General features: G+C 37.1%; 1 long non-coding RNA gene across 1 annotated transcript in view; it reads left to right on the top strand.

Moving 5' to 3' along the window:
- The window catches only part of LOC122240968, a 30474-nt gene extending 17770 nt beyond the window's left edge, over positions 1 to 12704 (top strand). The window contains exons 2-3 of the long non-coding RNA XR_006220831.1: positions 10313 to 10510; positions 12012 to 12704. This is a non-coding gene — a long non-coding RNA (uncharacterized LOC122240968). The remainder of the gene's footprint in view (positions 1 to 10312; positions 10511 to 12011) is intronic.
- The last annotated feature ends 1352 nt before the right edge of the window (positions 12705 to 14056 follow it).

Here is a 14056-nt window from a genome sequence, read left to right as displayed (position 1 = left end):
CATCCCTGTTCCAGACCTTTATAGCTCTCAAATTATGATTGCCTCTTCACACAAGCCAGTCTAATAATAGCCCCATAAAATATGCCACTCTAAAAGAATTATGACTATTTCAGCCAGGAGTGGATGTGGCAATAGTTTTTGTTAAAGCAGCTTGTATTCATTACAATGAACAAGACTTTATTTGTAAAACTAGTCATTCTACTGAAGATCATGTGAAGCTATGGTTTGGTGACGTAGAAAGAAAATAACCTGCTGGCAAACGTGTTGCTGTTTTTCTTTATGTTGTCAAAGATCTAACAGTATCCACCAGAAGAGTATATGGCAAATGAACATGTGTCTGCCATGATTAGTTGTTTCCTGTGCTATATTGGTTAAGTACTTTTAAAGTAACCCTAGATGCATAATAAACACAGCTTGAATTTTCCTGTGCTTGTGTGGTAAAGATAAAGATTTAATAAATGGCCCTAACACTCATATTTTAGGCATTTGGTTTAGAAATAACAGCATACATTTCCTTTGTGGTCCCTTTAACTCATTTTCAATCTACATCAGTATTTTTGGGCTGGATAAACTTGTTTCTGCCAGATAAAAGTACATAGTCTAATGAAACATAATATTCAAATAAAGGAGACTGAAGGCTATTTTTTACTCAAGAACAAAATTTCAAAGGACCAAGATCAGCTTTAAATGATCATTTGGTTTTTTTATACGCATGCACCAGCGTGGATATCCACATATATGTCTCCATTTTCTGTGACAGCAAAGCAGATTTAAAATGTAAAACTGACAATTTGAAACTTTTATTGGATAAGCTGGTGCTTGGTTTTGTTTTTGCTTTTGTTTTTTTTTGTTTTTTGTTTTTTTGTTTTTTTGGTTTTTTTTTTTTGCGCTGAGATCTTAACTTGCCAAAAATAAGCTCTTTATCTTATCTTTACCATTTCTTAATAGTATGGTATATACAGCAATGATTTCAAACAGAAATATTTTCTACTTTGCTTTTTGGTAGAGCAGGCTATTTCACTGCACATAAAAGAAGTGATATGGGCAGCATATAAAGGAGCTAAAACTAATGAGCTCTAGTATTTAAGAAAAAAAAAAGTGTGAAGCCATGTTAGAAGTGGGTGAGAAAAATGTATACAAAGTAACTACAAGGGCAAGCCTGAGAAGTTATGCAGGCATTAGTTTACGAATAGGTGTGAATATAACTTAAAATGCTTGCACGAAAAAAAAAGTGTAAAACAGGGTGTAGAATAAATTAAGTGCATGTTTACAGCTGTGATGCCTAAAAAAAAAAAACAAAAAACAAAACAAAAAAAAAACTCTCACCAACCAGACTAAGAATCATGGGGCCTTAAAGATAATGCCTGGTCAGAAATAATGTAATTTCCATAATGATACTAATAGTTGTCTTTGAAAGGCTATAAGACATCTATAAAGACATCTACGCTGGGTTACTGACTAAGGATAGCTTGGAGTTTCCAGCTGGGCAGTTTTGATACTCCTAGAAATCGGCTCTCTTTGACTTACAGTTGAACCACAAAGAATCTCACTATGCATTTCATTCCCAAGAGGTGGAAAGTGTGTCTGAGTGGGAAGACACAAATTAACTTGTCATCTGGAAGGAGTGTGGGACATAGAATTTTAAAAGATGGGTAAATACCTGAAATTTTTTAATGCTTTCTTTTCTTCAGTTTAGATTTGCCTTAATTTTTAAAGTAAGCCACAGTTAGACACATTTCCATATAGATTTTAGGTGTTTGCCTTGACATTCTTTTATTCCATGTTAATTAAAATATTTATGATATGTGTTCTTTGTGAAATAAAGATCATGGGATTTGGAATCAGAAAAAGTCAGTTTAGTTCTGACTAAACTCGAAGAAATCATTTATTTTGCCTGAGTCTAAGTTTCTTGGGCTATTAAAATCTTAAAAGCATTGAGTAAGTCAGTTGAATGATAATCACTATTTTTTTAAAAAACAGAGTAGGTACTAAGGTAGATGCTTTAAAATTATAATTCATTTAACCCTCATAATTCTCAAGGAAAGGATTATTCGTTTCATTTTTCTGATGAGAACTAAAAGCATAAAGAGGTAACTAATCAGCCTCAGCTCACACAGGTGGTAGGTGTGGGAGCCACAAATTAAATCCAAGCCTGTGTTATCTCAAAGACCGTGTTCTTTTCATTATGGCACCTTACCCCCCTAAAGGATATGACTGTATTTTATAAACTGAGAAGTTTATTCAATGTTATTCTAATTGAATGCAAGGTTAGTGATTAGGATTTTTATCACTTAATATAATCAGTTAACCCTTTGCTTCATATTTTGAGCATGTCATAATACACTGTAGCAATTTCTTCTTTCCACTTTCTATCCTGGTTGACATGTAAACAAAAGCTCAGGAAGAAACCTGTGACAGATATTTTCTCTCCCTTCTGGGCCCACAGCCAGACCACCTTTCCCAGCCTCCAATTCAGTTACAGTAGGCAATGTATTTAAAGTTCCAGGTGATGAACCATGGGCAGAAGTAATGTACAGAGCCTCTGGGGCTGGCCCACAACACTTTCCATTTTTCTTTCTTCCCTTACCAGCTGTTTCAACGCCAAGGTCCCAGAAGGGGACTCCAAAGCCCTTGGGGATGGTAGAGCCATTAGACAAAAGGAATTATGTCCTTAAATAACTACATAAAATAGAGCTGCTTCTACTCCCAGACCATGCCATCCACACTCTGCTCTAACTTGAGTAATCCACCTTTGCTGTCTTAAACCACTCAGATTTGGGAGTAATTCATTACATTCGTTAGCCTGCCCTGACTCATTTAAGAGCATACCTAAGAAATGGTTTATTGAACCTGACCTGTGGCCCATTTAGCTCAGGTGCCTGTCTCACCTTTGCACAGGGGTACATTGCATAAGAATAATGAAGTAACAACGGCCGCTACAATTCTATAAAGTACCTACTATGTGCTAAGCTTATACTTAAATGTTAAGTACAAGCCACTGACCTCAGCTTTACATATTTTATTAAATCTTCACCCTATGAGAAGGGCACTATTCATTATTTTCACTTTACAAAAAAAAAAAAAAAAAAAGAAGATTCTAATTCAGTTTAAGTCACTTGCTCAAACTCTAATACAATTCATTCTGACTCCTAAACTATAAGTCTGTATCCATTATACAGGAAGGTTTTGTTGTCCTGGATTCCTTAAATAATCTAACCACAATGTATCATTATAAATTTACCTAAACATTTAAGCAATGTATGTATAGTTTCAATTTGAAACACCAATATTTAGACCTTTCCAATCTTTACTAATTTCTTTATATGTCTTCCAGCTTCTTGCTTGGAGCTGTAAGAGGTGACCCCTCATTCTCTGCAATTCACTGGCTTTCCTGATGCAAAACCTCCAAAATATAGCTTATCATGTAGTTTTTGAAACTCCATTTTTAAAATAACTTCATAAAAGTATTTTGGTTGACCTCAAAGAGGTTTTCTACTAACTTCCAGGATTTCCTTTTTGGTCATGAAAGAACGTTGAGCCAATTTTTTTGAAAAAAAAATCATCTATAAGTTGTCCATTAGATCTGAAATAAAGTTCTAATTATTCTCCGTCAAGACAGACTTACCCTTGTCTGTATCAAAGTTAGTGGCCATTTTCTGCTCACTCTCAGAGCCTGCGGTTTTTTCTCCTCTCAGATTTTACTGGCCAGAAGAGACTGTATCATATATAAACTTGAACATTTCCCTCTGCCTTCTTTACTCCAATACTCAATAAAACAACATCACCGCCACTAATCTGCAATGGACACTAGTGGCAGTGCTTTATCTATGTGGTAAAATAACTGTTCATCATTAGTCAGTTCTTGGTTTTTTTAAAGCCAGTTCCCAACCACTGATGTATGTGGAGGCTGTCTGTGCCCGCACAAAACCAGAGGAATGATGGGGAGAAGGGAGGAGAGAGGAGGAGGAGACTTTGTCATGACCATTGAAATGGGTAATGAGAAAGATATAGAATTTTATATGTTTATCTCATGTAAGTGAGGGCTCTGCATAAATTGGTTTGTTTATAATGAAGAGAACTGTTAGGAACAGGATTCATACTTGCTCTTATGCAACAACTTTTTTTTTTTTTTTTTTTTTTTTTTTGCATTGGATAGTTTACGATTCTTTTTGGGCAGTGAAAAAAAAAAGTGTTCATTATCTTACACTCTTCTACCTTAATCTTACCACTCTGTACATTTATCCTTTCTAGCTCTTCACTATAGATACTGGAAACATAAATGATAAAAAGTAAAGACTGGATTACCATATCAATTAAATTAGTGACCTCTAAATAAGTTACCCAAACCAAATTTTGCCTCTAAAAAAGCTCCAGCTGTAATTGTTTTCACCTCTATGGCCCCCAAGGAGCACAGTGTCCATTTTTCCTTGATTGCAGGTGAAGGCTGGGAGCAAAGCCTCATTACTTCCCTACTACTCTTTTCCCCTCTCCCTGCCCTGCCCCCCATAAGTTTCTCTATCTACAGGGAAGGAAAAAATTATCATACAAAAAGGACTAGTTTTAGACTCTGCTCTTAATTTTCTGAAGATTTTCCATGAGGAGATTCTAGATTGCCCTAGAAAATAAGCATTCTCTCCGTTTCATGTATCATGTCCCTCAATTCCACCCTCTATAGAGATAGCAGGATAACCTAAGACATAAGGTGCAGGTTTGGGGGCGCCTGGGTGGCTCAGTCCATTGAACATCCAACTCTTGACTTCAGCTCAGGTCATGATTTCACAGTTGGTGGGTTCAAGCCCCCCCACCCCCACCCCAGGCTCTACGTGGACAGTGTGGAGCCTGCTTGGGATTCTCTCTCTGCCCCTCTCCCACTCACTCATTCTCTCTCAAAATAAATAAATAAATAAATACAAATTTAAAAATGTAAGTTGCAGGTTTAAAACTCTAAAATGACTTTCCCCTCCCCCTCCAGAAAAAAGTCCCAGCATCTTCACATAGCCACCGTGCTCCTGCACAGTGTCTACTCCCGGCCGACCTGTCCTGTCTTCCCATCTCAGAGATTTTGCATCCCCAGCACAGCACTAACACAAGCAAGCAGTCTGCAGTCTGTCACTTCCAGGGCTTGGTTTATACCTCTCTCACCCTCCACTCTGCCTATTGCCCCCACAGTCGCACAATTCCATGTCACCTCCCCAGGAATCCTTCCCTGAAACTGTCATCCCCTCCCCTACCTCGGGTTGGCTACACTGACTTTCCCTTGGATGTCATAATAACCTGCGCCCAACACCATCACTGCTTTTGCCCCGTTACGTTTTAATTATCTATGTACCTGTCTTCATCATTACACTGTTAGCTGGAGGGCAAAAACTTTGTCTTTTGTTTTTACATCTCAAGGTCCTAGCGGATGTTCCAGCACATAGCAACTGATATTTCGCAAATGAAAACATTAAGTGTATTCACAGTAAGCTCATGTGACCACCCAAATTAAGTTCTGACAAACTTCACTGATATGCATGTCTATGGACGTTGCTGCCTCAAATCTGGTCTTCCAGCCTTCTTTTTAACTGAGGACCTCTTTTAACTGTATAGGGTTTTTTGCGTTGTTTTTTTTTTTGTTGTTGTTGTTTTTTTTCATGTCTATATTCCTGCTTCTTTGAAGGTTTTTTTTTTTTTTTTTTGGTACCTTATCAAACATTGTCTGGGTTTTTTCTTATTTTTTTCTCTCTATGTTCTCATACAGTATTTTGGTTACTTGGTAATGGAGTGAAGTGGTTGGCAAAAATTATACTACAACTTATGTGTTTTTTTTAATTATCCTTAACTAGTTGTACATGCTATGACATTTTGATAACAAACTATGATTTAACCAAATTAAATTATTTCAAAGTATGTGCATCTGCACCCATTTTGACCATCTGTAGATTCAAAATTAATATCGGTCTATACAGTAGCTTTACTGATTATTGGTTTCAGATTATGCTAGTCCATGGGTGTTTCAAATTTCTGCATTCTTGAAGCTGAGGGTTTCGTCAACTTCCTTTCCTCCACCTCAAATTTTCATAACAAATTTTGCTGCAATTAGGACATACCAACAAATATACCTATGGGCAGAACATTTTGATCGTTTATAATGCAGCAGAGTAAAAAGGTACTTGATTTTATGATTAAAGTAAAGCTAAAAATGACTTCTTGTGACAGTTTTTAGCGTCTAAAACTTTTCACCTCCCAAAGTGCAAAGTAAAGACTGTGCATATGTTATGCTACAAGACACACAAAACATACAAATAAACCAGGAAAAACTTTGCCTTCTACATATAGAGTAAGTCTATTTACTCTACAAAGAAATTGACAACAGTGACTTAAAGAAACATGGCTTGTTGGTACACTAGCAATACGCAAACATTAAAGTAAGACATAATGGATATCAAAATGTATTTCCAGTAAAACTTAAATGATTACATCAAGATGTTAATAGTATCTCTCTTTAAGTGGACGAAATATAGGCTTTTTTTCTTCTTCTCGATTTTCTGGATTTTCCAGTTTTCCAAAATAAAGATCTGTTCAAATAGGAAAATTACTTCTGTTCCAAAAAAGAAATAAACAAAGACAGTATCTCTGTCTTTCTATAGCTCACATTTCTAACCATAATCTCTACTAATTTGCAAGTTTTAATGTATTTTCACATTTAAAATGTCATTTGATCCACTCAAGAAAAGAGAGTCCTACAAATGAGAAAAATTAGGCTCAAAACTTAAGGAAACTTTCTTAAGATTGCCCAGCTAGCTATTAAGTGGCAGAGACACTTTTTAAACAAATTCTGATTCTATCTTGAGTATTGACTATTTTGTTGAAAAAGGTAATCATAGACATGTGAAGAAGGTACAGGGGGGAGAGAGCCACAAACCTGGAGAACAGGAGGGGTTATCAGGAGGAAAACCAAGAGCTAACATTCACTCATTGTGGACCACATGCCCCACACTGAGTTAAAAGGGCAGCACAGAGAATGGCCTTTAATCTTCTATGAAGTACTTATTATTACCATCTCAGTTCTACAAAAAGGGAAACAGAAGTACAGAGAGGCCACGAAAGTTGGTCAGTCACGGAGATGTAAGTGGCAGGGCCAGGATTCAAACCCACACATTCTGACTCATTCTGGGTCAACACATTCTGACTCCAGGGCTGCTCCATGCTAGCTAGTGGCATAAGCATAAAATCACCAAAAGACCTAGTCAAGTTTCAGGTTTCCTTGAAAGACCAGAATGATTAGCTATGAATCAGTTTTCAATCAGTTCAGCAATCTATGATCTTTTAAAACTCATCATTTAAAAAAATATTAGTTTTTGTTGCTGTTTAACAGATGAAGGGAAAGCAAAAGATTAAACAGCAAAATGTAACCGTGATTTAATAATCTTTTTAAAACCATGACTGTAGGGCACCTGAATGGCTCAGTCAGTTAAGCATCCGCCTGTGGCCAAGATCATGATCTCATGGTTCCTGATCTGGAGCTCCGCTTGGGATAAAACATGAGCCCCGCCTCTCTCTCTCTCTCTCTCTCTTTCTGCCCCTCGCTCACTTGTGCCCCACCCCTCACACACACACACACACACACACAAACATGATTGTGGGAGAAAAAATGCTTTTATTGCATGAAAATACAAATCAACTGGTTGTATTAATCATGAAGCAGATTCAACAGCAGAATCGACACTAACAGAATAACCATCTGATTTTCAGGTTACAGCATCACTTCAACCTTCCCCGTTTACTTATAAAGCTAACATCCTGGCTTTGGTTTTCCTCTTGTTCAGAACCCTAGCTGTCACCATTTTAAGTGGGAGAGCAAGGAAATGTGTATATGTATGTGTCTGTGTGTATATTTGCGTGTGTATGTAACAAATATACATCGACAGAAAGAGAGAGAATTTTTAAGGGTCTTGCCTTCTCATACTAAACCCACCAATGGAGTATTTTACTTTGGACTTTACTAGACTTTGCTGAAAATACATTTTCTGACCCATGACGCCTCCTGAGTCAAAAAAGAATTTTTTTTTTAATCTTTGAGTTCTATAAAATTAGATTTGAATTTAACCATTTAGCCATTCCAGATTACAAGTCTGGTTTCCTCCTGGGTATAAACCCAATGAATATAAATCATTATCTATTGCAATCCCACTTGAACATGGTACACTTCATAAAACAAGCACAAGAAGAGTGCAGCTAGATTCTAACGCAAACGCTAAATCTCAGGTTTAATTTCCTTTAGACTTTCTACATGGAATTTAATGAATCAATTATTAAATATTAGCGTCACTCCTGGCATTAGATAATCTACTAGCTTTCCTGACCTAAGTATTACCAATTCACTTCCTTTGTCTGCACTGATTTTCCACAGAGAGAGACCCAAGATAAATTGCCTGGTAGATTTTAAACTCTTTACCTTTAGACATTTCCTTGCAGTTTTGGTTTTTTTTTTAATCCTTGCAAATTTAGACACGACAGAAAACTGTTATTTGCCTCATAATGGCCTCTTCAGTGTGTTTCACAGTCTTTTGTAGAGAATAATGACATAATGATAGTGTTCTCAGACCTATATTTTCTACTTGATAAACTAGCAATTATATGATTAAAGCATTTTTAGAAACTCACATTAAGTATATGATACCCTAGAAACCAGTCCATCATGTAATTACACAGTCAGGAGAGAAATAATTTACATAACTAAAAACCATCTGAAACAGTATTCAGGACCAATATGTGATTTTTCTAGCAGATTAAGTATTTCAAAAATATTAAATAATTTAATTATAATATACTTTTAATGTTAGGATTAAAAATTCTGAATTTTATAAACTGTGTACTTAGTGAAAGGAAACTATGCGAAACTCTGCTGAAAACATGTGCTAATGTGCTGGGTACATTAGGACCAGCATAGAGAAACCTTATGATTTCTCTTCACAGAACACATACTTAGAACAGAGAAGGTTCTGTTCTAAGCAGGCTATGCCTAGGTATTCAAGCTCTATGATGAACATCAACTTTGCCCCGGACTTTTCTTAGATATAGCTTATAGGCAAATTTGATTAGATCTTTGTGATTTTTTTTTTTTTTTGAACATCAGATTACTACACCTACATTGTGTTGAGTTGGAGGAGATATAAACATATTCATACATATCATTTTCTTTAGAAAATAGGAAAGACACTTAATGGATGTCCAAGAGATTCAAACACCATATACCATAACCAAAGGATATAAACACCATCCTTAAAACATCAAGATAATGTCTCTTTTCAGTTTTTTGCTCAGCTTCTGGAAGAACCAGTTACTTTGCTTTTACCAAATTCACTGAGGAAAACTATAAAAAATTATAGAAGTATATCCTGAGGTATAGCCCTTCAAAGGGATAATTTCATACACATAATCACAGCAGTGAGAACTACCTCAAAAAGTAAGCATGTGTTATTAAGTAAAAATAAGGGTGCCAAACTCTGTGTATTAAGACACTGTGTGTTTAAGAAAAACAATGTATATTTATATATTTGCATGGGGTTATAAGCATAAAAAATTATTTCTGTGAATGTACACAAGAAACTTATACCTGGGTTACCTTGTTCATGTCCATGGCGGGGAAGGATGTGTGTGAATTAAGCATGTAGGCAGGAAACCAAGCATGATTTTTCCTGTGTATTGTATACTTTATGATTTTCGAATCATTTGAATGCATTATGTACTCGAAAAATATGTCAATCTTAAAAAAAAAAAAAGAAAAGAAAAAGGAAAAGAATGCAAGAGGTCTTGATCCATGTGTGGAGATAAGAAATATAGACCAAGTGTGTTCTTAACTATGATACCAAGTGAGTTTTAAGAGCAAAAAACAGCAAAATTAGATGCCTCTTGTTACTAGTTTATTCCACCACCACTACCAGCCCTCAGTGAGGTTGGCTTTTATGTTTTCTAACTCAAAAAGAGTTATGTTAACATTTTGTGTTAATAATGATAGCAATAGAATCAGACCACCACAAGGCATTTGGGTATCCATATCTGATGATCAGCAAAATCGTAAATACCCTTGACAGTTTCTGAGAGATATGATGAGGAAATCAGCCATGGCCAACAACTAATTGCCACCATCGTATATAAAGCTTACCTTGGCCCTCAGTAATGTAATCGGGATATCCATTCTCAAAGCCTCTGCTATCTAAAGCACTACAAAGGGCTGGAGATAAAAACAAAGACAGCGAGGAAGTACATAAATACCATCACAACATCGCTGATCTGACCAAACTTATGTGCTGTTATCTGTTTTTTCCAGATCTACACTTCCTGAAACATTCGCTTTACAACTGAGTAACCATCCCCTCTGATATTAGGAAACAAGAAAAAAAGAATTGTTAATTTGTCAGTCCTGTGTAAAGAATAATAATGATGGAGATACCATCTGACATTGGCATAAAGCTTCACAGAACTATCGCTTACAGAACCTCATGGCCCCATCATCTCTGGGAATTAGGTAGGCTTGGCATCATTAACTGTACTTGGGGGGGGGGGGGAGGGCGGGGGAGGGAAGAGCCTGTTTCAAGGCTAGCAAGTGGCAGGCCTAGGACCCATCCCAGGTCTTCTGAGCTCATGTTCACTGCCATTATATGCTGTGTGTCTTCTCAGCATCTGGGTTTTCTCCTTCCCCAAAGAGCAAAGGCTTTCCACAGTTGTGGACAGTTTGATACATAATAAAGTTTACGGCTCCATTGAGGAAGGAGGCCAACAACATGCTGTTGTCTAGGTCTCTAGTGAAATTTCTTTATAAAGATCAAAACTGTTAAAAAGGAACTGCAGTATTTTGCAAAATGAAACAAACATCGATTGCAACATTTGAGCTTTCAACTGGGACTTAAGAACATCGTGTCCTGTAATTTTGATTTTAGATAACCAATTGTAACTACTGATACAACTCCTGGCTGACCTTGTCAGTTTACATCTAGGGATGCATGAATGGAAAAAATATTGAATTGTTTCTTTATTCTATTTCTGCCTGCTCGTAAAAATCCCATCTTCCTAGCCACAATGGGAGACAATGTGGTAGCATAGCAATATAATACACTACAGAAATGAATCAAAACTTGATGGGAAATCTAAATCACATTATACTTTGGGCTATTCAAATAAGAAAAAAAACAACCTTGAAGAAGTCTGTTCTGAGTTTATTTGCACTGCCCTTTGGTATATGCTGGTAGAATTTCATTGCACCCTCTAAGGTCTTCAATGTAGACCTTTAGAGGTGTTGAGTTCAGGCAGGCAACGCTGTTGTCACTAATTTCTTGTGCTAATGTTATACTGAAGAAATTTTTAATCTTTTGGTATAAACAGAGCAAGATAAAAAAGAAAGCTTTTCAAAACTAGACTTCCAGAAAATTAAAGACAATAATTATGACATTAAAAAATGTCACCATTTGTGCCTTGATAATATGACCTATCACAAAAATGCCATTTTAATTGTTTTACCATATATTTAAACATTTTGTGTTGTTTTTCCCAGTAGGGCCAAGCTTAGTTTAAGACCGTTTTTAAAATTTTTTTTAATGTTTATTAATTTTGAGAGAGAGAAAGCACCAGTGGAAGAGGGTCAGAGAGAGAGGGAGACACAAAATCCGAAGCAGACTCGAGGCTCTGAGCTGTCAGCACAGAGCTCAACACAGGACTCAAACTCACTAACTGTGAGATCATGACCTGAGCCGAAGTTGGACGCTCAACTGACTGAGCCACCCAGATACCCCGAGACCATTTTTTTACTAGAAATCATGATACTACTGAGCTCTAAGGAAAACGCTATCCATCACACTTCTGTTGCAGTCATAAAATAATTACTAACGCTTACATATAAAGTATATATAACGTAAATATGCGTATGTGTATAACTTGACAGGTAAACTTTTTAAATAAAAAATAAAACACTTTAGTTTTTCTCTTTTCCATAAAACAAATCACGTCTAATGAATTTCACTTAAATTTTACAGATAGATGAAACAAAAGAGAACACAACGCAGCAAAGAATTTCAGTGTATGTTGAACAGCACTCAGGTCCTGTTGATAAAGACACCTATCACAGGAGCAGATAATCCTGGGATTTGGGGGCAGGTACGTGAAAGGCTCTATGATAACGCTGCCGGTGGGTGCTCTTGGGGTCAGAAGATGTGGAGGCCAGCCCTGCCCTCTCCTGACCTAGCCATCCACTCTACGCTTGAGAGCCGAATTCTCACCTTCACATCTTTACAATGGAGATCACCATTCCTGTTTTAGGTGGTATTTGGGGAAAATTAAATTCAGCATCTAAATGAAAATACCTAATATACTGTAAAATGCCACATAAATGTAAGATAGCACTATGACTAATAACACCTGAATTTTAATGCGAAAGACCATGCTAAGATTGTAGCGTACAAATTCAAACAATACAAAACGTTGTAAAAGTGAGTAGCAAGAATAAATAGGCTATCATTTTAATTTTTATTTCATATGTTTTAAAAAATATAATACAGATGCTATTTATACTGGGGAAGCAGCAAAACATCTGTACCTATTCTTAAAGATTCATTTACATCTCCTACTCCTGCTTCTCAGGCAAAACACAAAATGTTCATCTCCTACTTGCTAGACAGAACACATAGATGTTAATAGCGTTATTTTTTTTAATGTTTATTTATTTTTGAGAGAGCAAGAGAGAGAGCACAAGCAGGGGAAGGGCAGAGAGAGAGGGAGGGAGAGAGAGAGAAGGAGGGAGGGAGAGAGGGAGACACAGAATCTGAAACAGGCTACAGGCTCTCAGGTGTCAGCACAGAGCCCAAAGTGGGGCTCGAACTCACAAACCATGAGATCATGACCTGAGCCACAGTCATAGGCTTAACCGACTGAGCCACCCAGATGCCGCAATAATGTTACATTTAATAAGGCAGTATGGGAGCTGGGGTCTTGAATCCTACAAACCTCCCGAAGTCCGCTAATTTTGTGAGCGTGGGTACATAATGTGTTTCTGTTTCTTCAGTTATGAAAAGCAGTTAACAGTCTTACCAAGGCCTCAGAAGACTTAGGGATATAAATGAGTGATCAAAGGTTTAGAGCTTAGCACACTGTCTGCCACCTAGTAAGAACTAAAACATGTCTGCTGTTTCAATATGATTATATATTTCCTCATATGGGCATTTCAGACATGCCGACCACTTTCCAAATTCTATTTATAAACACCAAGGAGATAGGAATGCAACCCAGATTCACTTTCTTTCATGAGTTGGGGCACTTGCCCTATAAAGTCCATTCAGATGAAATCTAAGCAATCTTGCTTTCAGGTGTAGCTAGTGAACTTGATAACCAAGATCAATTCACCAAAAAAAGTTCTAACACACTCTAATAGTTTAACAACTGTATTTTCTAATCTTTAATTTTTTTTTAACGTTTATTTATTTTTGAGACAGAGAGAGACAGAGCATGAACAGGGGAGGGGCAGAGAGAGAGGGAGACACAGAATCTGAAACAGGCTCCAGGCTCTGAGCTGTCAGCACAGAGCCCGACGCGGGGCTCGAACTCACGGAGTGTGAGATCATGACCTGAGCCGAAGTCGGACGCTTAACTGACCGAGCCACCCAGGCGCCCCTGTATTTTCTAATCTTAAATGATTACAATAGACTTAGTAAAGTTTTTTTTTTTTTTTCAAATTCTTGCCTTGTAGTTTTTATTTCTTCATTTATTTTTTATTTTTTTTTTTAATTTTTTTTTTTCAACGTTTTTTATTTATTTTTGGGACAGAGAGAGACAGAGCATGAACGGGGGAGGGGCAGAGAGAGAGGGAGACACAGAATCGGAAACAGGCTCCAGGCTCCGAGCCATCAGCCCAGAGCCTGACGCGGGGCTCGAACTCACGGACCGCGAGATCGTGACCTGGCTGAAGTCGGACGCTTAACCGACTGCGCCACCCAGGCGCCCCTATTTTTTTTTTTTTAATGTTTATTTTTGAGAGCAAGAGAGACAGAGCATGAGCGGGGGAGGGTGAGAGAGAGAGGGAGACACA

This window comes from Panthera tigris, chromosome C1 (assembly GCF_018350195.1).
Source record: "Panthera tigris isolate Pti1 chromosome C1, P.tigris_Pti1_mat1.1, whole genome shotgun sequence".
Lineage (NCBI taxonomy): Eukaryota > Metazoa > Chordata > Mammalia > Carnivora > Felidae > Panthera > Panthera tigris.
The sequence above is the reverse complement of the archived record's forward strand: the minus strand, read 5'-3'. Positions and strand labels throughout refer to the sequence as shown.